We start from the raw sequence: 24,405 nt of genomic DNA, 5'->3' as shown, positions 1-24,405 counted from the left end.
CAACTGACTGGAAAGTAGAGAGATTAGAAGAGGCAGGGCTTAGAGGAGGGTTAAGGCAACGATCCAGGGATTTTTGGGTAACTTTAAACACAAATGGCTGACTCATGCAGTTGATGGAGTATGCGTGGGGTGGTGGGGTGGGAGGTGGCTGTGTGTATGTGACAGGTGGATATGAGGAAAGAGAGGAGCTGAGGTACAATCTGTACTTTTCCAAATCCTGGCTTTTGTCACGAGTGGTGCCTTAGCAATCTTATTCTTCTGCACAGTTTGAAAAGGTCAAATTTCTGAATTAATTCCATGAGGTGAAGGGCAACTCCAAGAGAAGATAATGAAGCATATTACAGGAAATTAAACAAGGTATTTCTTACTCTTTAAAATGACTTTGTGCTACCTAAGTAAATTCATCTGCCAGGTTTCATCTTGTCTCTTCAGAGCACTTCCTAGGTGCTAGGGCAGTATCTTTCCTCAACATATTATATATGAAATATTAAAATTCCAGGTAAATTCAGAATGCTAAATCAATGCATCTGTTAAAATATCAATACAACATGAACATCTGGCTTGTTCCCTTCCCTGAAAAAAAAAAAAAGTCTTCCTGAATGTTCCTGGCGGATCTGTCATCTCTTCCTCAAGCCAAGTGACAAGTGAGTTATACAATGGGGCTTCAAAAGGTTCTAACCATATTGCACAGCAGATGCTTTGAAACTATTATTCAGAGAGTCTGCCCAGGCCCCCTATTGCCCTTTGATTCCCTTGAAGCAATTTATGACCTACTCTCTCTTTGCATCAGTTACATTATGACTACATTAATCCAAAAGATGCATTAACCTCACCTCTACTTCAATTTCTCTGAATCCCCTCAACACACACACACAGGTACTTCACATTTCACCACCCATATATACACATTATGCTCTTTCATAGATTGTCTAAAGCAGGATTCTTTCAGAAATGTATTAGTACCAAAATGACTGGTTTGATATATACTGAACTTTTACCTAATTCACTAGTTCTGGTCCTTTCTGCTTTTGTTCCACTATAAATCCTGCAGCAGCCTTCATTTTGGAGGATAATGATCTTTCTTCTCATTTCTATTGAATCTTATTTCCCAATCAATCTCACCTTAAAATTAACCTGGGTTAGCACTTCATATGATGCTCACCCTATATAAAATTCTATAGATTGTCCTTAGATCCACATTTCAGAGGTACTCAATAGTGTTCATTATAATGTTACTTTCAGTGAAATCTTATCTTTGACATATTGGGACTACAAAATACTTTGCATTTATAGATCTTGCTGAATTCATCAGTATTACCTATACAGCAGCAAATCATAAAAATTAGAGTTGGAAAAGTCTTATTAGGACTGAGAGTCCATCCCCAGAGGCTATGTGAGAATGTTACTTATAATTCAAAATTTATTATGTCCCAAAATGCACTAGGCTCTTTACAAAGAGTTGGACAGAGTCAGAGTCTAAGTCATTTACAATAATGCACCATCACCCTGTCCATTTTTCTCTTTAAAAGACTCCACAGATGAGGTTTCTAATGGTTCCCACCAACGACGATGCTATGGCTTGATAAATTTTTCTGATGAGAAGTCTTCCCTGGTATCTAGCCTATGTACTCATTTGAAGAGGAGCTTAATTCACATTCCACCATTAATAATCAGGAGCAAAATAAAGCCATAGGATATGAACACTGGGAGTAACTTCTCTCAGAGTTTCATCTAATTTCCTTTCTTATCTTGAAGCAGGACAGAAGAAAACCAATTCTCAGTAAGCATTGTCTGCATATCTTATAATAACCAAATAATTGAATAATGTCTCCATGCTCTTTCTCTTCTCCCTTCTCTTTCTCCCACTTTTGATAAAGATACATTTGTAAATATACCCATCACTTAATATAATACATTACTCAGGGTTTCACACATGGTGAGCATTCAATAAACTTTTGTTAAGTGTATGTATAATAAGACAAATATGACATTAAATATCGATAAGGTAAATATGAGGAATGCCATTCCTATGGAGCATTAACATTTCATCCTTGTCACTTTGTCACATCCTTGCCAGGAAGGCATCGGTACCTTCACTTTACAGATGAGGAAACAGGATAAAGAATTTTTGTCCCATGGTCTAGTAAGAGGTGGGGCCGAGGGCTGGAACCCAGGTCTAACTACAAAGCCCAAGCTCTTCACATCATAGCAGAATGAATCTGAAGCAATGAGTCTGGTAGTATATTTATAATTCCTAACTTTTTATTCCAGAAGCCACTGAAACATAACAGTGGTACCTAATATATTTGAGCCTTTTCACTGTCCCAAACACTGTTCTAAGCACTTTATGTGTGTTATGTCATTTAAATTTAGTGCAGTCCTAAGGGAAAACTGAGAAGTGGGCAAAGAGGTCAAATGCCACAGCAAGTAAGTACAAGAGTTCAGATTTGAATCCCTATATCAGATGTCGGAGATTGCTTGCCCATAATGTCCCTACACAAGACACCTCTGGATCTGAAACTGAAGTTCTTTCTTTCTTTCTTTCTTTCTTTTTTTTCTTTCTTTCTTTTGCTGCATCCCATAGGTTTTATTTATTTATTTATTAAATTTTTTATTGTTATGTTAATCACCATACATTACATCATTAGTTTTTGATGTAGTGTCCCATGATTCATTGTCTGTGCATAACACCCAGTGTTCCACGCAGAATGTGCCCTCTTTATTACCCATCACCAGGCTAACCCATCCACCCCCCCTCCCCTCTAGAACCCTCAGTTTGTTTCTCAGAGTCCATAGTCTCTCATGGTTCATCTCCCCGTCCAATTACCCCCCCTTCATTTTTCCCTTCCTACTATTTTTTTTAACATATAATGTATTATTTGTTTCAGAGGTACAGGTCTGTGATTCATCAGTCTTACACAATTGGGAAAAACTAAGAGCTTTTCCCCTAAGGTCAGGAACATGGCAGCGATGTCCACTATCACCACTGTTATTCAACATAGTATTAGAAGTCCTAGCCACAGCAACCAGACAACAAAAAGAAATAAAAGGCATCCGAATTGGCAAAGAAGAAGTCAAACTCTCACTCTTTGCAGATATGATAATTTATGTGGAAAACCCAAAAGACTCCACCCCAAAACTGCTAGATTCATACAGGAATTCAGTAAAGTGGCAGGATATAAAATCAATGCACAGAAATCAGTGGCATTCCTATACACCAACAAGACAGAAGAAAGAGAAATTAAGGAGTCAATCCCATTTATAATTGCACCCACAACCATAAGATACCTAGGAATAAATCTAACCAAAGAGGTAAAGAATCTGTACTCAGAAAACTATAGAATAGTAATGTATTTTAATGTACAGAAAGCAAGAAATAAATGTATGGATGAAAAGCAGAGACTCGGGGTTCCTGGGTGGCTCAGTCAGTTAAGTGTCTGCTTTTGGCCCAGGTCGTGATCCCAGGGTCCTGGGATGGAGCCCCACATAAGGCTCTCTGCTCAGCAGGAAGTCTGCTTCTCTGTCTGCCCCTCCCCTCACTCATGCTTGTGCTCTCTCTCTCTCCCCCTCTCTGAAGTAAATAAATACAATCCTAAAAAAAAAAAAAAAAAAAGCAGAGGCTCTTTTTTTTTTTCAAATGTGTCTGCACTAGATTTTCAATTTTTTATATATCAAATTGTTGTAAATGTTGGCATAGCAGAATAATTGAATGTTTGGGAAAGACCAATTCTTAGGTGTGCTTTTTAAAGAAAAGAGTCATTCCAAACTCTGCTGACATGCCACTCTTTGCATTTATAGGAAACATGCCTAAGATATCATCTTTAGAGGGTGGAATTCACAGTCTCCTGTGACCTGGAAATGCTACATTGTTCATTTCCTTGGAAGGGTTTGCTTCTGGTTGTGACACACTGCATAAATCCATCATATTTTTATCAGAAAGTAGTACTCCAATTTAGACTCCTGAACCCAAACAATCATACTATGTCCACAGATAAAAGCTGACACGGAAGAAAACAATTAGCTCTTGACCGAATTTAACAGATTCTCTCCCACCATCTTCACAGAGCCAGCTCATTACATATGCCCACTTTCCCAGGCCAGTTTTTATATGCCAAGATAGTTGGGAAGTCCAAGAAGTTGTTCACCTTACATAGTGAAGAGCTTAAGTGGCACTTATACCAATTACTCCTTTCATTTAATAAATACTGGGAAGTCATCTTGGTTGTTCAGCCTCCAAAATGACAAGAATCTGGAAATAGCTCAACAGCTGCACAGAACTTGTTCCTAGGGTCTGGAATGCTCCTCCCCCAGGTCTGCACAACTCACTCCTTTTTCTCTTTCAGAGCTTTGCGTAAACATTACTTTATCTGTGAGGCTTACTCTGATAAGCTCATTTTAACCCACCACTGCACTCCTTATCTCATTCTTAAATGCTATTTCTCAGTAGCACTATTACATCTGACTTTCTATATGTGTTTCTTGTTTTTAGTGTCTCCCACACTAACATGTAGATTCCAGAAGGGCAGGGAGTTTTGACTGTTTTACTTGCTGCTGTATCTCCAGTACCTAGAACAGTGCCTGGCCCATAGCAGGTGCTCAGTAAGTATTTGTTGAATGAATGAGAGAATGATAACCCCCAAAAATAAGTTTGAAACAGTTTTGGTATATCCTATAATGTCCTGGATTTATATCAGGGATACAGTTTACTAAGAGGTTTATTTTCTTTTCCAAATAATAGTAAAAATGTTGTTAGGAATATCCAGCATCTTTGTTCAAAGATCTCAAAAGTCCAAGAACCTCAAAAGTTGCAGTGATTTGTGTCTTAGTCTTGATCTATCATGGTCTCCAGCAGAGTGACCTTGTCCAAATCACTTAGATTCTTGGAACCTCGGTTTTATGGGGATGAAAATTAAAGAACATAAATAAAAACTAAGTGATGCTTGGTTTTGTTCGATACTCTGAAATTTTTTTGGTTTTGTTCCATACTCTGAAATTCTATGATTCTTTCTATGATTTCTATGGTATTTTCTTTCTTCTATCCAGTGTATTAAACATTTCGTGTATATAGAACATATACCGGTTGATTAAAAAATCTAGACAAATAGAACACTTGCTCCACAGATATGGAAAATAAGGAATCAGGAAGATCTGTTATCTGGGCTTTAATATAAAAGTTTTTATGGGAAACTTATGTGAAAGTGATTTAAAAAGTCAAATGTTTTAGCGTCCTTGTCATTACCTCTGCCATTGACAGTTCTGAATTTGTGAATTATACCCTACACAAGCACGGCTCCAAGATTCTTTTTTTATCCAGATTACAAAGTCACTGAATTGTCTTTTCATCTTGGATGCTCCATTGAACATACTATGCAATTTTTCAACACCGTAATTTGATCTGAGAACATCTGCAAAAAATCTGGAACACATTTTTCCCCTTCTCAGTACTTGACTTCAAGCCTCACATATCAGACGTTCCTCCACAGTTTCTGTGACATATTATTGGGCAAACCATCAGCAACACTTCTGTTTTAGAGAGTGCCAATACGAACAGAAAATGAGCCAAATTAGCATCACCATTAACAGAATCTTAGTTACTGCTCAACCTATGGATAAATCTGTTCTTTTAGAAATAATAATCTGGTGGCATTTTCCCCACTGTTATTCTTCATTTGAAATTGTTTCTGACATACAATCAAGATCACTTCACTCACATACTTATTTTCCCAAATAATTGAAGCCTCCTGGAAAAAACAGCAAGGCTCTCCCTGGGTCAGTGTTTTAAAACGTAAGGATGTTCAACTGAACATTCACATTTTACCTTAATCACACACAAGCAACACCTAATGTTTACCTTCTCCTATTGTCTTCTTTCATTCTGTGCCTGTTGGTCTTCTAGGCCTCATTTTCTCCTTTCCACAGAAATTTGGCCAGAAATGCCGCCATATCCTTTGATTCCCCTCTCCCCATTTTTCCCTTTCCTTTTTTATTTGCATGTTGTTACTCATTTATTTTCATCTTATTTTCTTGTGGATTTCTAGCTATCTCCTACTTTTCTCTGGTCTTCCTATGTATCCTTGGAGGATTTTATTTTATTTATTTTTTGGTTCTGACAGATTGGATGACTTAAACAACAGAAATTGATTTTCTCACGGTTCTGGAGGCTAGAAATTAGAGACAAGGTGTCAGCAGCGTTGGTTTCTTTGGAGGCCTATCTTCTCTCTGTATCTTCACATGCTGTTCCTTCCATGTGTGTCTGTGTCCTAATCTTTTATTCTTATGAAGATAACAGTTATATTGGACCAGGACTTATCCATGTGACTTCATTTTACCTTAATCACCTCTTTAAAGGCCTTATCTCCAAGTACAGTCACATTTCTGAGGTGCTAGGGGCTAGGATTTCAACGTAGGAATTTGGGGGACACAATTCAGCCCATAATTGGTTCCCTTCTTTTCTTCTCTCCTTGATTATTCACCTACTATTTTTCTATGCCTTTCTATTTTATTTTTATAATTTATTTATTTATTCTGGTTTCTATTCTTTAGACCCATCCCTCTTTCTTGCCTCAGGGGCAATCTTATTCCCACTGCTCTTCAGAGACGCTCACCTCCAAGAATCCCAGAATCAACAAACCCTTTTGGCTTTTAATCTTGAGACCAGAGAAGGGAGCTAAAGGAAAAGATGTGAAAGTGATCACGTACGGCTCCTCCACCCGGGACCAGATGCTGGGAGGTCTTATCCAGCCAACATTGCCACAGCCAAAAATGAGAAGGGAGACAAAAAGTCCAGGCTGCCAGATTTTAAACGTTGTATCTGTTTCCATGAAGGGTTAGAAGTGTATTATCAATTCTGTTCCTTTTAAACTTGCTGCTGATTCATCACACTTAATAACTGGGCACAAATACATCTGTTCTTTCACTTCCACCATCCTTACAGAAGGAAAAGCTACTAACCTTATCATTACCTATAGAAACACTGCTCAGTGGGCGCCTGGGTGGCTCAGTCGGTTAAGCGACTGCCTTCGGCTCAGGCCATGATCCTGGAGTCCCGGGATCGAGTCCCGCATCGGGCTCCCTGCTCAGCAGGGAGTCTGCTTCTCCCTCTGACCCTCCCCCCTCTCATGTTCTCTCTCTCTATCTCATTCTCTCTCTCAAATAAATAAATAAATAAATAAATCTTTAAAAAAAAAAAAAGAAAGAAAGAAACACTGCTCAGTTATGGTGCAGCCACAGAACTCTAGAGAAGCTCTTTAGAGGTTTTCTTACTCAGGGGTGTGGTGGCAGCAACATTCATCCCTGACTAACACTTTCTGCTGTAGGAGTCCTAACTCCGTTCTTTTGCTTCAAGTGTTTGTTGAATCTGAGCCTTCATTCTTTTCCCCAGTCTAGAGTACAAGAGAGATGCTGCTGCCCCAGAGACATCTTGTGCTGTGTTCAGTCAGTTCTGAGTTTACCAGCAGGCAGAAAAAGCATATGCTTCAGGCACTCTGCAAGGCAGGATCATCAAAAAGATGTTTGAAAGAGTTTTACATTTAATAATGACATCGCTCCAGAAAAGCATTAAATGAACCATCTTTGGGGAAAATATTCCAACTTAATGGACTTCCTTACTTTTATTTTACATCTTGGTATTATTATTTTATAATTTTTAGTTACGTATCTTGGAAGAACGGGCACAACATAAGATTCTCGGTGCTACTCTAATTGTCTCAGTCTGACTTGTTTTATATTTAAAATGCAATTAGAAAGTAGACATTATTTATTGTAATAAGCTTGAATACAGCTAGTATTTTAACTACCCTTGAAAAGAATTAGTTTTCAAAAGCCATTAAATTTAAGGCATTGAGAAAAAGCATGATTCAGAATAGTCATTGGCTCTGGTCTTGAACCATTTTTATTTCATTGTGGATTGTACATGTATTTTTCAAACTCCCTTAAATTCTTACTTATTGGTGTATCTCTAAGTATTTAGTTCGTGGCAACCAATCCAACAAGGATTTCAAGGGTGCCTTGTCAAGGATTAAAGCCATAGAATGACAGCTCAATCCTTGGCCTGACCCCATTAGGAGGCTTCAGTTCTTTGTAGATACCAGGACATATCCTCTCCCCATTAGAGAGAATTTAAAGAACTCCAGGTTAAGAGTGGAAAAAAACAAAAACAAAACAAAAACATCCAATTAGCCTCTTTGCCCTCCTTGGTCTGGTAACTGAGTCCCAGCCCTGGTAAACTGCCAATCTAGCCCCTCTAGCATTGTGGCCTCTCTCCCACTCTTACCAAAGGACTTGTTTCCAATAACTGCACTATAATGTCTCTTCACAAAAGAAGCTCATTCAATATAAAGACACCACGGGGAAGGACTTATGGCAGGTATTAGCCCCATTTTCCTAAGTATCTTCTACCAGTTCTACCAGTGAGGAAATTGAAGCTCAGTGACCTGCCCCAAATCCCATCTGATTTGGAATATATTATCATTATCTGAGCTCTACCCTTTCACCCAAGCAACACCCTGTCCACTGCTTCTTGTTTCCTGCTTTCATAAAAAAAAAAAATTGACACCTAGTTAAAGCAGTAAATTTCAAATGAGATTTAGACACCCAGGAATTACTTAAGAGCAAAAAATTAGAAAAAAGAGACAAAGCAGCTGGTTTAGACATTAGAGCATTTCATGCCCTTGGATTCCAATAGACTCCTTGCTTCCTTCTGCATAAGAGTGACCTTGCCCCGCTCTTGCCCTTATCATATCATTGTGATATCATATCACTCATAAAAGGTCAAGTTGAGAGTCTAATACTGACTCTTTTCCATACAAATTGAATGTGTCTTTTGTTCAATTTTTCTTGCTTAGCAATTTACAGTACAGTTTTCATGTTGAGAGCTGTGAAGCTCACAAAGTAAAGTAAATACTAGAAAAATTTAAGAATCAATGTTGCATTTACTGGAATGCTGCTTTTGGTTTATCTATTTTCCACTCAAATGAACTTTAAATGACTTGTGTACAATGTAGATCCCCATCTCTACAAGAACCACTTGAATAATGCTGTAATTAATATGCACAGTCACACAAATTTGCCCTGTCAATATAAATACACTCTCCACATAGTGTACCTACATTTGTATTTATTCCCCAAAATAAACAGCAATTGACGCAACCAAAACTGGAGTGATGTGTACAATCTGTAGCAGAAAATACTGAGCATGCAGAATGTACTAAAAAAATGCATTTGTGATGGAGCCAATATTAAGCATGTAGCAATATGACTGATGAGAGTTCTCTGTAGTAAAAGTCCACAAAGTGGGAAACAACCTATTGTGTTATTATACAGGGCAATGTGTGAAAGCTAATGGATAACAATCCTAGAAGCAAATGATTTGAATGAGTCTCTATCCAAACCTCCAGAGGGCTATAACTGATTTTTAGTTTTAGTTTTAAATCAGAGCAAAGCCATAACAATTTAAATAATCTTTTAAGGCACAGCTTCTTTTTGTTGCTGAATCTGTCACTTGCTGGGAAAAAAAGAGCTAAATGATCAGAGCCCCAGCATGCTACCTTTCCTAGCAGAAAAGGAGGAAGGAGGATTTATGAGTGGCCTTAGAGTTCAGTGTACTGTAGGATGAGACCTTTGGCAAATGAGGGGGGGACTCATGCCTATCCTCACAATGTGGTGGGGGAACAGTGATAGGAAAACTGAAGCAATATCCTCAAATATCCTTATTTTACAGATGTGCAATTTGAGATCCAGAAAAGCAGTGTGGCTTACTTAGGATCACACAAGTAGTTAACAGCAAAGCCAGGACCTTATCCAAACCTCTGAATTTCCTGCCTCTGCATGTTTGGTATGTGGAGAATAGGTAGGAATTGAAGATAGTCAACTTATAGTCAATTTATGAAGCTACAAAATAATTCATATCTGAAAAATCCTTTTTTTTCTTATACTGACACACTGACCTTCAAAAAATGAGGTAGAAAGTGAGCACTGATATCCAAGGGGCCAATTACTATTAAGAAATCTGTCCTTTCCATCTGCTCCAAAAGCTGTTCATACCCAACTGCACATACTCACAGGCCTTAAGGCAATGGTAACAGGCCACTGGTCTGCCACAGTGCTCTGGGAAGTCATAAGGCAGGGGCAGAATTTCTGGGTCAGGAAGGATCTGAGAGGCCATCTATTCCAGTGTCCTACCCATTGCAGAAATCTTCCCTATAATATTACTAATAGTTGATGCTGATTCAGCTTTTATTCTACAACTCCCAGTGGCAGAAGCTTGCCATATTCTGAGGCCGAGTGATCCGTCCCATTGTGCTGTTTATCTGGAAATTGGTGATCAGATTACAAAGTTATAGCTGTTTATGCAAACATTTTGATGTGTACAACAATGTCCTGCTGAGCAAAAAGAGTAGCAAGGCAAATATAGTAGCCCTGTGCTCTGAAAGTGATTGTGTCTACCTAGAGGAAGGAGCATTCTTTGTACAAAAGCATTTGTGTCCCAAGCTAGGTGTCAGTGGAGCTGTCAGCAGTTGGGAGGGGGAAGGGTGGAAGGAAGTCCAGCATTTTCCAGTTTACACAGACACAGTCTTGGCTAATGTTTCCAGATGTCAGGAGAGAACTGACAAGAAAAGGCTGTAAGAGAAGTGTACAGATCTGAGTACTGAAGCCCAGCAGGGATTTCTCCAGGGTGGTAAGTAGATGAACAAATGTTAGTCTTGCACCACCAGTGAGCTTCTGCACTCAACAAAAGCCAAAGTTTCTAGACCCTTTTAAAGATGAAAAGAAACAGTACCTGGGGACTTTGATTGCACAGTCTCAAAGGTGAAAGTGAAGATTGTATTGCTAAAAGTCTGTGATCCTGGAGTCTCTCCTAATGCCGTAACATACCAGTTCCTTGAGCCTTGAGATCCAACCTAACTTCCAGGCTTAATTTCCTGCCATTTGGCCCCCCTCCCTTAATTTCCTCACTACTCCCCTTCACCAAACTGACACCATCTATATACCAGCTACACTGTGCTTCTTACCATTGCACAAACATCTGCCTCTTTGGCTTGCTATCCTTCTATGCTAAGCTGATTCCTCCGATTTGTCTAGCTTCTCCTGTGGAATTGCCTTGGCATGCTTCCATCCATAAACCTTGACGCAGCTCAGCAGTTATCCCCTTTGGGAACATGCCCTTCCCAAGCTGTTGCCATAACACTCAGGTCTTAAAGATGGGGACTGTTTCTTATTTGATTTTAAATATTTCTGTGCCCTTGATATTTAGAATGGATAAGTGAATACCTCAGTGTATCTGTTTCCAAATCAGGGCCAACTGGAATGGTCTTTCACTGGACTTTACTTTTATTTATTTACTTATGCTCTGATTTTCATACACTGCCTTTCACTTGTTTTCTTCTCAAATTCTTGAAATTCAAAATCTATGTGATCTTTAGAACTTAAGTTTCCTTATTAAAAATTGAAACAATGATGTAAATATCTCATAGGCTTAGAGGATTAAATGAGATAATGCATGTACAATGCCTAGCATATACATTATTGGTTTATATTCCCATAGTGCATATAGTTTGGGATCAGACTAAAGGGGGATTTACTAAATAGTAAAGACTAAGCTTCTAAAACTAAATTAGAAAAACCACTGACATTAACGAAAAGGAAAATAGATGTAAAATCTAAGAACATGACTTTTGTTTCAAATTGTGACCCACATCTATCATTGCAGATAGTTGTTCTTTTGATGTTTTTGGAACTTACTTTCAGGTGGAAAATTTCAGAATTCCATGAATGATTTTCAAAGACTCAGTACCCTTAATTCTATCTAGAAGTGAGGCCAATAGTATAGGGGTAAATATCTGATTTACTCTTGATCCATTTCCCTTTATGACTTCTTGCCCAAGCTACATACCTGCGTTATGGAGGAAATCTTCCTAATGTATAGCCTAAATATTTCATATGGCACTTAAAATTCATAATCGTTGCCCTGAATTTAGTTGGCATTGGGATCAGACTATCACCCTCTTCCACATAAAGTTTACTGTATTATAATTTTAGGTCATAGGCCATCATTTTAACTTTTCCTTCATGAGGCTAACTCATCTCCATGCCTCGCAGACCGCATTTGCATCATGTTTTTAAACTCCACTTGATTTAATTTAAAATCAGTCTATAGCATATCAAAATGGGGCCCTGCATATATTTTCTAGTTAATGAAAGCCCATATCATTGCCACATCCCTATGTCTCAAAGAATACGTTTAATCTTATCCCGATCTGTCACTATTATTTGTCAGCCTGAGAGTTATTGATTATTAATGGTAATTACTTGCTTAAGGAATCCCTCCCCAGGTTCTGAATTTCGAATCACAGCACCTTTGGACTCACTGCAGAGGCTGTTCCTGGGACCGACGAAAAAGGAGGGAACCGAAGCGGCGGGCCTTTCCTCTGGGAGGCTGCTGGGGAGACTGATGAAATCACAGATAGTCTTTAGCCAAATACCAAGCCTACCTGACAGAAACCACACAGCAATTCAAAGGGTTCAGGAGCAAGAGCAATGCATTTTAAACATACTCCCAGCCGTCAGTCTGTCAGTAACAAATTAGACTTGTCACTTTCTCCAAGCAGATTTAGTAAGGACATTACCAGTGTTAATGATCTGTGCTTGCCACCAGAGGAAGAAGTTGGAAGCAGAGTCTGGTAGTGCCCAGGGAAAGCTTTCATTTTCTTTTCATTTCTTTTCTTCTGGCTGCGTGGGAGCAAGACGAGGGCTGCTTTTCCATAGTCATCTTTCTCTCAAGTTAGGGAAATGTCAGACCATATGAAAATCTCCTATATATTCTACTCCTCGACAGATAAGCCAACACTTAGCCACTGTTTGCTCCTATGCATGAGTTCAAGTTGGGATCGTCAGGGGAATGAACATCAAAAGACGAGTGCGTGTGTGTAAATGGAGGGCTTGTTCTACAGAATGCAGGCTCTCCCGGGTTGCCCATGGGAAGGTAATGTTTGAAGAATAGTGTGTTTTAAACAGGATCCAAACTCCCCTGGACCCTGCTTTCACTAAATCCCATTTTCTAGAGGGAGGAACTTGAAACTAAAATACAAACAGGAGCCCAGTGTTATAATATCTTCACCTTTAGGAAGAAAGCTCCTTTCATTTATCCCCAATAATTAAAGATTTTTTTTCCTTAATGCATAGATGCAATGACAATGATAACTACACTTTACTTTCTTAAAGCATATTTTTCAAAATTTACTCAGAAAGGCAAACAACAGTAAAAATGGGATGTCTCTCTATCCCAATTGTGGCCATTTACTTCGAACCAGATATGCTGTAGATCATGAAAATCAAATCTAAAACTACCAAGCTCCAGCAATTATTTCAGTAACTCAAACTCCAAAATTGAAAAGAAAAAATTAATGGTGATGACTCAGGTTAAAATTGGTTGAAAATCAATTTCACCCAACATGCATAGAGATTACTAGATATAAGACAAACTAAAATGTTGCATTACATTAAACAATAAAAATGGGTTTCAAAGAAAAGACTATAAGGCTGGGTATATTCAAACTGGGCTATTTTCGACCAAAGTCTCCCGAGTTTGTCAGTAGTTTTGCATTTACTTTTGAGACCAAGCAACCAGTCCCACGACGCACAGGCCCAGGACCAGAGATCCGCAAATGAGTTAATAAAAACCGTAATTCAGGATGATTCAGGCGGGAAATTCATTTCCTGTTCTTGATATTGTAAGATCTTTTTTTCTTATGGCTGTGGGGGGAAAAAAGATCAATGGCAAAGAGAGCACAAATCAAAGAGACAGGCTTTGCTGTGCTCATTGTCCTATAGACATAACAGAGTCAGGTTTGCTTTCAAGTCCTGATTTGCAGTGGCCTGGTTGCCAGAAAAACACTAAAAAACAAGGGGAAAGCAAAACAACAAAAGCCTAAACAGGCAACTCCAAGGAAGGCTTTGAGAAGCAGCTCCAGTTTATTTTTCCCCCTTCTGTAATCCAAGTCAGCACCTGTCCCAGCACTGAGACAGCGGTAGAGCCATGTGCTCACCTCTTACTATAAGCTAACGTCTTCTTTGCTTTGATTCCCTGGGCTTTGAAGTATTTTACTGCACACGTACGTACATCAAGTTAAATTTCTACAGGGCAAACTCTAGTTGTTTTTGATTCAGCGTTTTTTTTTTTCTTTTTTTTTCCTTTATTGTCTTCTTGTATCTTATATACATTTCTTCAGCATGTACGTCACCAACCATCCCATTTTCCTTTTTAGATCTGTCCTCCCTGACCAGCCATTGTTAGTCAAGAGATGACTAAGTTCTGTGAGGCATCTCGCACTGGGAACCTGGCCTCCGAGCAAGCAGGTTTGAATTGCAGGTTGGCTGCATTTTTGATAAGTCCTGAACATAATGTACTATCAACCAGGGATGGAGGAAGCCAGTGGCATTTGGACTGAGCTGCCCAAGGAACCTCTTTTTCAGACATATTGGATTTTGCAAAGTCTGCATTGGACTTTGCCCCACAGGTATACTACTTATTTATTCAATTTCCAGGTCTTTGTGGATTTAAGAAGGCCAGATTTGAATCTATAGGAGCAAATTACAATGAAGATTTTTAAAATTCTCCTTAAAACTCAATATGCAAAGAAAATCTAAATGGATATCAATTCTGAACTTAGTAAAAAATGGTTTATTTCCAACAGGTTGTACAACTGTGCTCAAAATCCAGCAGGAAGCAAAGGATAAAAATGAAATAACACACTTCGATATATGTATCTGCCAGGTTTTGCTGTGGGAACAGCAAACTCAAAATCTCAGTGGTTAATGATACAAACATCTATTGCTTACTCACAGGTCTGTGAATTGGGTGTGGCTCTGCTAGGCTCAGCTGGGCTTGGCTCCAGGCTGTTATCTGGCTTCAAGTCTGCTCTGCTGGTCATATTCTGGGAACCTGAAGGAGTACTCGGGAGCAGCTACTCTCTGGGGCGTGCTGTTTTGGTGACAGAGGACAGAGTTCAAGAGGATGAGCAGAAATATAGATTTCCTTTTAAATGCTTCATTTGGAGCAGGCATAATGTCACTCTTACCCATATTTCATTTTTCCAGGCAAGACACATGACCAAGCCCAATGTCAATAGGGCATGGAAAATATGGTATAATAATAAATAAATAGGGGCACCTGGGTGGCTCAGTTGGTTAAGCAAATGCCTTCAGCTCAAGTCATGATCCTGGAGTCCCAGGATCGAGTCCCACATCAGGCTCCCTGCTCAGCAGGGAGTCTGCTTCTCCCTCTGACCCTCCCCCCTCTCATGCTCTCTCTCTCTCTCTCTCATTTTCTCTCTTTCAAATAAATAAATAAAATATTAAAAATAAATAAATAAATAAATAAATAAATATTTGGTCTTTGTTCCTGGTTCCTGGTATAGAGTTCTTCAAACTCTCAGAATTTACTGTCTTTTGTATGCTAATGAGAGGACTCATGAGAAAGGCAGTTCTAGGTAGTTTCAAGATGGGTCATGGTCACATGAAAAACCAACAGTGAGAATACAGGGTAGAACTTTCAGCCCTATCCCCCCGGAAGGAAGAGGGATTGGTGATTGAGTTCAATCACCAATGTCCAATAATTTGATCATTTGTGCCTATATGATGAAACCTCCACAAAAACTCCTCTATGATGGGGTTTATAAAGCTTCTGGGTTAATGATTACATTGATGTGCTATGAGGCACCAAGTTCTGTGCCTCCCCACTCCTACCTTGACCTAGGCATCTCTTCCAGTTGTCTGTTACTGAATTGTGTCCTTATAATAAACCGGTAACATAACTGAAGCACTTTCCTGAGGTCTATGAATCATTCTGGCAAATTATTGAACCTTGGGGTGGGGGAGCTTGAACCCCTGAACTGGTAGTTAGTGGCCAAAAGTGGGGGTAGCCTGGGGGCCCCATTTGCTACTGACATCTGAAATGGAGACAGTTTTGAGGGACTGAGCTCTGTGGGGTCAGCACTAATTATGGGTAGTTATTGTCAGAATTGAATCAAATTGTTGGACACCCAGTCAGTGTTGAAGAATTGGAGACCTGAAATGACATATTTGGTGTCAGAAAACACCACACAGAAAGGTATTATAATCACAGGGAAACAGGACTTAAGGAATGAATAATAATCATACAATAATATAGCCTACCACAAGCTATTTTGGAATAGATTTAAACGCATTACAAATACTTAGCACTGTTGAGGATCCTCAAATCCCAGTTTTGTAGTCTACTCCCTACCTAAATCTAGCAAACAATATCATCTCCATATTTCATAAAAACATCAACATCATTCAGCATTAGCCAGAGGAGATCTTGTGTTTCCCAGTAAACATTTCATATAACTTGAAATGATAAAAAAGAAGAATTATGGGGACATAGTCTGGGTCCCTAGGTAGGCTTCAAGCACTTGAAGGAAGATATTCCATTACTATATTCCCTGTGCTGACTTGCACAAAATTTGACACATAGATGTGCCAGGTAGCTTTTGTTCATTGCTAACCTACAGTTCTAAGTAGAAGAACTTTTACTCTTATGTGTATAATTATAAAGGCATCTACTTAAAGAATGTTTAAAAGAATCCCCCAAGGAATGTCACATATTTATATGCTCAAGCTCTATACACATCTCTGGCTTGTCTCCAACTTAAGTTACAGAGTGAAAAAAAGACAAAGAAATATAAAACAAGTCCAGCATAGTCCTGGGGTGCTTACTTTTCCCTAACGCCTTTGATCCTCATGACAGCTCTTTAAGGGGGATATCACCACCCTTGTGTTCACCTCCAGTTGTCCAGATGAGGAAACTAAGACTCAGAGATAAATGTGACACAGCTAGCGGTAATAGAACCAAACCTTGAACTTGCTACTATACAGCAAAAGCTTTTCTTTCCACTCAATATTTTTCTACAGCCAAAGTCCCAGGCTCAACCTTGTCTGAAGGAAACACCAACTAAGAAATGTTGTCATATATATTATGAAATCTATCAAATGTTACCTAAATTTGGAGAAGAAAGGGGGTAAAACAAGAATATATTAACCTGGATAAGGGAGGCTGGTGGTAGAGATCTCTAACGTAAGTTATTGTTTATAACTAGGGTTTGTTTGCTTATTTTCCAGAGTCCTCTATGTACCCTATACTCCATACAATAAACAAACCCAAAAAATGAGCAAAAAACCCAAGCAGACAATTCACAAATAAGCACATGGAAACATACCCAATATCACTAGTTATTAGGAAAATGCAAATTAAAATCACAGTGAGATACTACAACATACCTAACAAAATGACTAAACTAAAATAAAAAAAAAAAAGACAGACAATAATAAGTATTAACAATGATGTAGAGTAACTGGAACTCTAATACACTGACACAAAGTAAAATTCTATAACAAATTGTAAAACTACTTCATAAAACAGTTTGGAGGTGTTCTAAAATGGTAAATAAACCATATGACCCAACTATTTGACTACTAGATATTTACCCAAGAAAAACAGAAATATATGTGTATGAAAATACTTATACACAAATGTTTATAGCAGCCTGATTTGTAACAACCTAAAGCTGGAAACAACCCAAATATCCATCAACAGATACATGCATAAGTAAGGTGTGGTGTATCCATACAATGGAGCACCACTCAGTGATAAAAATGATCTACAAATACCCACAACAACATGAATGAATCTCAAAATATTTATGCTGTGTGAAATAAGCCAGACCATCCCCAAAAAACTGTATGATTCATGTGAAACTACAGGATTCATGTGAAATTCTAGAAAACGCAAACCCACGTAGAGTGACAGAAAAGCAGATCAGTGGTTGGACAGGGATGGGAAGTAAGATACATAGGAAGGAGGAACTACAAAGAGCATGAAAAACTTTTGGAAGTGATCAATTTCTTAAAATTTTTGACTGTGATGATGCATGCATGGATATTTACATATGTCTTAACATTAAATTGTACCCTTGAAGTATGTGCAATTTACCATATGTCAATTACATCACAAGAAAACTTTGTTAAAATGTGCACCATAGGGGCACCTGGATGGCTCAGTTGGTTGAGCGTCTGACTTGATTTTGACTCAGGTCATGATCTCAGGATTGCAAGATTGAGCCCGGCACCAGGCTCTGCGCTCAGCATGGAGTCTGCTTGTCCCTCTTCCTCTGTTCCTCCCCCTGCTCATGCCCTCCTCTCTCTCAAATAAATAAATAAATAAAATCTTTTTTTTAAGTGCATCATATAGGCACATTGTGAAGGATAAATGATTTCAGACATGAAATCTCAGAATGGCATCTGACATATTGCAAGGACTCAATACATGCTAAGATCTTACTACTATTATTGTTATTGAGAGGGATGCTGCACAGTCATTGCTGGCATTAAGTATAATCTGAAAAGATCGACTTTCTTTTTTTTTTATTATTATGTTCAGTTAGCCAGCATATAATACATCATTAGTTTTTGTTGTAGTGTTCAACAATTCATTAGTTCCGTATAACACCCAGTGCTCAACCCAACATGTGCCCTCCTTAATACCCATCACCCAGCTACCCCATCCCCCCTCCCCAACCCTTCTGTAACCCTCAGTTTGTTTCCCAGAGTCCAGAGTCTCTCATAGTTTGTCTCCCTTTCCGATTTCTTCCCTTTCAGTTTTCCCTCCCTTCCCCTGTGGTCCTCCACTCTATTCCTTATGTTCCACATATGCATGGAACCATATGATCATTGTCCTTCTCTGCTTCACTTATTTCACTTAGCATAATCTCCTCCAGTTCCATCCATGTTAATGCAAATGGTAGGTATTCATCCTTTCTGATGGCTGAGTAATATTCCGTATATATATATGTACCACATCTTCTTTATCCATTCGTCTGTTGAAGGGTATCTCGCTCCTTCCACAGCTTGGTTATTGTGGACATTGCTGCTATGAACATCGAGGTGAACGTTCCCCTTCTTTTTGCTACATCTGGATTTTTGGGATAAATAACTCCTAGTACAATTGCTGGGTCGTAGGGTAGCTCTATTTTTAACATCTTGAGGAAGTTCCCTACTGTTTTCCAGAGCAGCTGCACCATCTTGCATTCCCACCAACAGTGTAAGAGGGTGCCCCTTTCTCCCCATCCTCGCCAACACTTGTTTCCTGTCTTGTTAATTTTAGCCACTCTAATTGGTGTAAGGTGGTATCTCACTGTGGGTTTTTTTTTTAATTTTTTTATTACGTTATGTTAATCACATACATTGCATCATTAGTTTTTGATGTAGTGTTCCATGATTCATTGTTTGAGTCTAACACCCAGTGCTCCATTCAATATGTGCCCTCTTTAATACCCATCACCAGGCTAACCCACTCTCCACCCCCTCCCCTCTAGAACCCTCACTTTATTTCTCAGAGTCCATAGTCTCTCATGGTTCACGAGAGATCGGAAATCTCCGATTTCCCCCTCTTCATTTTTCCCTTCCTACTATCTTTTTCTTTTTCTTTTTAACATACAATGTATTATTTGTTTCAGAGGTACAGGTCTGTGATTCAACAGTCTTGCACAATTCACAGCGCTCACCATAGCATATACCCTCCCCAATGTCTATCACCCAGCCACCCCATCTCTCCCAGCCCCCACCACTCCAGCAACCCTTAGTTTGTTTCCTGAGATTAAGAATTCCTCATATCAGTGAGATCATATGATACATGTCTTTCTCTGATTGACTTATGTCGCTCAGCATAATACCCTCCAGTTCCATTCACGTCGTGGCAAATGGCAAGATTTCTTTTTTTGATGGCTGCATAATATTCCATTGTATATATATACCACTTCTTCTTTATCCATTCTTCTGTCAATGGACATCTTGGCTCTTTCCACAGTTTGGCTACTGTGGACATTGCTGCTATAAACATCAGGGTGCATGTACCCCTTCAGATCACTACCTTTCTATCTCTGGGGTAAATACCCAGTAGTGCGATTACTGGGTCGTAGGGCAGCTCTATTTTCAACTTTTTGAGGAACCTCCATACCGTTTTCCAGAGTGGTTACACCAGCTTGCATTCCCACCAACAGTGTGGGAGGGTTGCCCTTTCTCCGCACCTCCACCAACATCTGTCATTTCCTGACTTGTTAATTTTAGCCATTCTGACTGGTGTGAGGTGGTATCTCCTTGAGGTTTTGATTTGGATTTCCCTGATGCCGAGCGATACTGAGCACTTTTTCATGTGTCTGTTGGCCATTTGGATGTCTTCTTTGGAAAAATATCTGTTCATGTCTTCTGCCCATTTCTTGATTGGATCATTTGTTCTTTGGGTGTTGAGTTTGATTAGTTCTTTATAGATTTTGGATACTAGCCCTTTATCTGGTATGTCATTTGCAAATATTTTCTCCCATTCTGTCGGTTGTCTTTGTGGACTGTTTCTTTTGCTGTGCAGAAGTTTTTTATCTTGATGAAGTCCCAATAGTTCATTTTTGCCCTTGCTTCCCTTGCCTTTGGTGATGTTTCTAGGAAGAAGTTGCTGTGGCTGAGGTCGAAGAGGTTGCTGCCTGTGTTCTCCTTTAGGATTCTGATGGACTCCTGTCTCACATTTAGGTCTTTCAACCATTTGGAGTCCATTTTTGTGTGTGGTGTAAGGAAATGGTCCAGTTTCATTCTTCTGCATGTGGCTGTCCAGTTTCCCAACACCATTTGTTGGAGAGACTGTCTTTTTTCCACTGGACATTCTTTCCTGCTTTGTGGAAGATTAGTTGACCATAGAGGTGAGGGTCCATTTCTGGGCTCTCTGTTCTGTTCCATTGATCTATGTGTCTGTTTTTGTGCCAGGACCATACTGTCTTGATGATGACAGCTTTGTAATAGAGCTTGAAGTCCGGAATTGTGATGCCACCAGCTTTGCTTTGCTTTTTCAACATTCTTCTGGCTATTCGGGGTCTTTTCTGGTTCCTAACAAATTTTAGGATTATTTGTTCCATTTCTTTGAAAAAAGTTGATGGTATTTTGATAGGTATTGCATTAAATGTGTAGATTGCTCTAGGTAGCATTGACATCTTCACAATATTTGTTCTTCCAATCCATGAGCATGGAACGTTTTTCCATTTTTGTGTCTTCCTCAATTTCTTTCATGAGTATTTTATAGTTTTCTGAGTACGGATTCTTTGCCTCTTGGGTTAGATTTATTCCTAGGTATCTATTATTGTGGGTGCAGTTGTAAATGGGATCGACTCCTTAATTTCTCTTTCTTCTCTCTTGGTGGTGGTGTTTAGGAATGCCACTGATTTCTGTGCATTGATTTTATATCCTGCCACTTTACTGAATTCCTGTATGAGATCTAACATTTTTGGGGTGGAGTCTTTTAGGTTTTCCACATAAAGTATCATATCTGCAAAGGGTGAGAGTTTGACTTCTTCTTTGCTGATTCGGATGCCTTTTATTTCTTTTTGTTGTCTGATTGCTGTGGCTAGGACTTCTAATACTATGTTGAATAGCAGTGGTGATAGTGGACATCCCTGCCGCATTCCTACCTTAGGGGAAGTCTCTCAGTTTTTCTCCATTGAGAATGATATTCGTTGTGGGTTTTTCATAGATGGTTTTCATGATATTGAGGTATGTACCCTCTGTCCCTATACTCTGAAGAGTTTTGATCAAGAAAGGATGCTGTACTTTGTCAAATGCTTTTTCTACATCTACTGAGAGGATTATATGGTTCTTGTTCTTTCTTTTGTTAATGTATTGTATCACTTTGATTGATTTGAGGATGTTGAACCAACTTCGCAGCCCAGGGATAAATCCCGCTTGGTTGTGGTGAATAATCCTTTTAATGTACTGTTGGATCCTATTGGCTACCATTTTGGTGAAAATTTTTGCATCCATGTTCATCAAGGATATTGGTCTGTAATTCTCCTTTTTGATGGGGTCTTTGTCTGGTTTTGGGATCAAGGTAATCCTGGCCTCATAGAAAGAGTTTGGAAGTTTTCCTTCCATTTCTATTTTTTGGAACAGTTTCAGAAGAATAGGTATTAATTCTTCTTTAACTGTTTGGTAGAATTCCCCTGGGAAGCCATCTGGCCTTGGGCTTTTGTTTGTTGGGAGATTTTTGATTACTGCTTTAATTTCCTTAGTGGCTATAGGTCTATTCAGGTTTTCTATTTCATCCTGGTTCAGTTTTGGTACTTGATACATCTCTAGGAATGCATCCATTTCTTCTAGATTATCTAATTTGCTGGTGTATAGTTGCTCATAATATGTTCTTAAAATTGTTTGTATTTCTTTGGTGTTGGTGTGATCTCTCCTCTTTCATTCATGATTTTATTTATTTGGGTCATTTCTCTTTTCTTTTTGATAAGTCTGGCCAGGGGTTTATCAATCTTATTCTTTCAAAGAACCAGCTCCTAGTTTCATTGATCTGTTCTACTGTTCTTTTGGTTTCTGTTTCATTGATTTCTGCTCTGATCTTTATTATTTCTCTTCTCCTGCTGGGTTTAAGCTTTATTTGCTCTTCTTTCTCCAGCTCCTTTAGGTGGAGGGTTAGGTTGTGTATTTGAGGCCTTTCTTGTTTCTTGAGAAAGGCTTGTATTGCTATATACTTTCCTCTTAGGACTGCCTTTGCTGCAGTTTTGATTTGTAGCAATTGCCTTTACATGTCACTGCTCAGCTACAACAGAGTTGACAAAATCTAGGGCAAAGCTGTAAGACTGACTCTGACCAAAGGACATTTTCTCATGTCCTCATTTCACAATGTGAGAGGTATATTAGGAAACTAGAATCTGTTCTGTGAGAAGTCAAATTGTTTCTACCAAGGAAGGTTTTTGATAATCTTTAATGAGACAATAATTTAGCATTACTGAGTTCAGGAGTTTAAGTTCTCCCCCAACCATCTTCCCTTTCCACCTACCCTGAATGCTGAATGGAATTAAAAAGTTCCTGAATCTTCCATTGTTTCTTAGAGAACTGGAAGTAAAGCTAGCCCAATTCTAAGATTAATCAGAATCCACATGTTTTGGGGGCACCTGGGTGGCACAGTCAATTAAGCCTCCAACCCTTGGTTTTGGCTCAAGGTCGTGAGATCAAGTGCTGCACTGGCTGGTGCTCAGCACGGTGTCTGCTTAAGATTCTCTCTCCCTCTCCCCCACCCCTCCAACACTGCTTGTGCTCTCTCTCTCTTAAAAAAAAAAAATCCATACGCTTTAGCAGTTGTGTCAATTTCCCAGGTATTAAAAGAAAGAAAAATTATTTATCTTCATTCCTTTACTCACACACCATGGTGTTCTATTATCTCTGCTAGGTAGTTAGTTCACTTTCATGGTGTACAGATTCCCGTTGAGACCCAAAGATCCTATAAAAAGTGGCCTTGGAAATGTAACAGTTTACAAGTTTCTCTTTAGGTTGGAGTCATGGGTAAGAAAGGACATGTACTATGAGCACTGGGGACTGGACAGGAAAGTCACGGGGAAAGTGGCTGTAAGCTTCGTCTTGGGTGGGAATGTACAACCGATTGCATTTGAGAGTTAGGTCCTCACTGAATGACCAAAAAAAACAAGGACGAATTTAGTAAAACTCTACAAAGATTATGCTTGAAGAAAATTGGTGTTATCAACAATTCTAAGCTTCTAAAATACACTAAATGACAAGATTGTTTGCTCTCAACTTTGTCCTGGCTACCTTATCTACACTCTACCCATTTTATTGATCAATGGAGGGAATAGTGGGGAATAAAAAGTGAAATTCATATCAGCTTTGTCTTCATCAACGATGAATTTTACCACTTTTTGCCACTTTTTTAAGCAACACTCTGTGGGAGGTTTAAAGAGAAAGTTGAACTCAGGTAGGATCAAACGTGATCATTGTCCTCATCTACAAATAAAGAAAATACAATTTCATTGAAGGCAGGGAAACCATCAGGCTCACTATCCTGTCCCTAGCACTGAGAAACCAATAGACCACACTGCACTTAAAAGAGAAACAGAGACTCTCCCCCAAAAATCCTATTTTGCAGAATGTGAAAGAGTTATTCATTCACCTCTATTTTAGAGATAAGAGAAATAAGATACAGACTATAAGTGATTTTCCAAAGAACAAAAAGCTAGTAAGTCATAGAGCCAATATTTTTGTATGTATCTATGTAACTACCACCCAGATCAAAAAATAGAAAATTTTGTGCACCCCAGAAGCCTTGTTCATATCCCATGTCATTAAGTACTTTTCCACAAATTTACTACTATTCTAAGGACTAATATCATAAATTGGTTTTGCTTGCTTCTGAACTTCATCTAAATGGAATGATACAGTGTGTTCCTTTCTTATGACTGGCTTAGTTTACTCAGCATCATCTTTATGAAATTCATACGTGTTGTTTGTGTAATAGCTTGTTCACGCTACTTGTATAATATTATAAATATAACGCCGTTT

The 24,405-nt window shown here is 38.9% G+C and overlaps 1 long non-coding RNA gene across 1 annotated transcript in view; it reads right to left on the bottom strand.

Annotated features, from left to right (window-relative positions):
- LOC118356580 overlaps positions 1-24,405 on the bottom strand; it is a 115,573-nt gene that overhangs the window by 12,434 nt on the left and 78,734 nt on the right. The window contains exon 3 of the long non-coding RNA XR_004819852.1: positions 14,840-14,977. This is a non-coding gene — a long non-coding RNA (uncharacterized LOC118356580). The remainder of the gene's footprint in view (positions 1-14,839; positions 14,978-24,405) is intronic.

This window comes from Zalophus californianus, chromosome 2 (assembly GCF_009762305.2).
Source record: "Zalophus californianus isolate mZalCal1 chromosome 2, mZalCal1.pri.v2, whole genome shotgun sequence".
Taxonomy (NCBI): Eukaryota; Metazoa; Chordata; class Mammalia; order Carnivora; family Otariidae; genus Zalophus; species Zalophus californianus.
The sequence above is the reverse complement of the archived record's forward strand: the minus strand, read 5'-3'. Positions and strand labels throughout refer to the sequence as shown.